The sequence below is a fragment of the Pteropus vampyrus genome, unplaced genomic scaffold, assembly GCF_000151845.1.
Source record: "Pteropus vampyrus isolate Shadow unplaced genomic scaffold, Pvam_2.0 Scaffold84, whole genome shotgun sequence".
NCBI lineage: Eukaryota > Metazoa > Chordata > Mammalia > Chiroptera > Pteropodidae > Pteropus > Pteropus vampyrus.
The window spans coordinates 5,797,680-5,799,407 of record NW_011888865.1 but is presented as its reverse complement, the minus strand read 5'-3'; positions in this window follow the sequence as shown (position 1 = coordinate 5,799,407).

The following is a 1,728-nucleotide window of genomic DNA, read 5'->3' as shown; positions in this document are numbered from 1 at the left end:
TTTTTTTTTGTTAATAATAATTGACAAGGAATTGAAGGAAATCAAGTTTGTTTCAGTGTTTACATAAAATTAAGGTTTTTAAATAATTTCTAAGTCAGATTCATTTGTATCACAGACAAATTTTCTCTAACATATATAACAGCAAAGTTTCACTTTTATGTTGGAATGTGTAAAATAAACAAAGTAAAACAAAGCCTAAAAAACAAAGCAAAATCCTAGCTATTGCAATTAAAGTACTTTTTATGGTGAACTGATTTTGAATCAGCTTTGCAAGGTAATAATTAAAATTAACTTTTGGCTCATATAACAATGTTGACCATGCTATTTAATAAGAAAATAACAAACTCGAAAAAAAGTACAAGTTAATCTAATATTCTAAGCCTTTATAGCCAAATCAGACTAATTTCACAACTGATTCCATTAATTAGGCAAGAATTTCTCAACCAAAGTCCACTTGATTCCATGGCTACATTTAACGTTGAACTTAGAAAATATTAATATCAGAATAGTCTAACTCACAATCACTTAGAGGCAGGAAAAATGGGCCTACATTTGTTAAAGTACTTAGAAGACTTTGAAATATCATTAAGAACTGGAACAATGCCAGGCATTTGAGGAAAAGCAGACAGGGTGCAAAACTTCAAACAGAGAGAGTAATCAGAGTGATATGATATGTGTGATGTCAGTCCTTATTTTCTTCTTTAAGGGAAATCTATAAACACCCAGAGAACAATAGACTCAGTAATATGGCTACATAGGCTTATAAAAATATAAATGATGCCAAATATTGTGTCTGTTTGCAGAAGGACAAAGCTAGTAGCATTGTGAAATACAATCTGTGTTTTATTGGGGCAATAGCTGAAGCATTTCGTGAACTGTCCCAGAAAAGTTACTATTCTAACCTGTTTCAAGTTGGCTAGGATATGAACACTGTCACATCATTTGGCATGCTGGCTGAACCAGTGCAAAGGAAGGTGGTGATAAATAGGAGTGTGTCCAGTTGTGAGGAAGTGGCTAGTAGGGGGGCTGCAGGAGCTTGGCATGAGGTCAGGTTTTGTTTTCCATCTTTATTAATCATCTCCAGGGGGGAATAAATTGCCTGCTAATGAAATTTGCAGAAAGCACTAAATTTTGAGGTGTTGCCAACATGGTTAACAAAGGAGAAATAAATATAAATGGACTTAAGCATACTATTTATCATTTATTTGGATTTAATCAAAATTGTTCCCAGAATACATTTATTAGCAAGTCCCACAAATTAAATTTTAGAGGGGGAAAACTTTATCACACAGCAAGACAAATTGGCTAGTAGTAGGGTCACCCTCTGTATTCTGATAGGTTAGAAGAAAAAAGATATTATCATCGCAAAAATGCATTGGTTAGAGTGTCCTCTTTTACTTTCATTGAGTGCCAATTTGGAAAACAGGAAAATTTCAAGCCTTGAAAAATCTGTTTTAAGAATTCAGTGGAAGCATAGAGATTAAAGATAGCACATATATCCCCTTTATCTTATTTTTCTAACTCAGCCATGCCCAGAAAACATTGCTTTCCCTGACAACCTGTTAAGGGAGAAGTATTTTTGTTTGTTTTGTTTTGTTTCCTCATGTCCCATATCGACACAGGTAAAGTGGGGATTTGTATTGCTTCTCATTGCTATTTCAATTTGACTTGCAATTTTACCTCCAATCCATTGGCCCCTTCCACTTTTTCACTCTATTACCTCCTGTT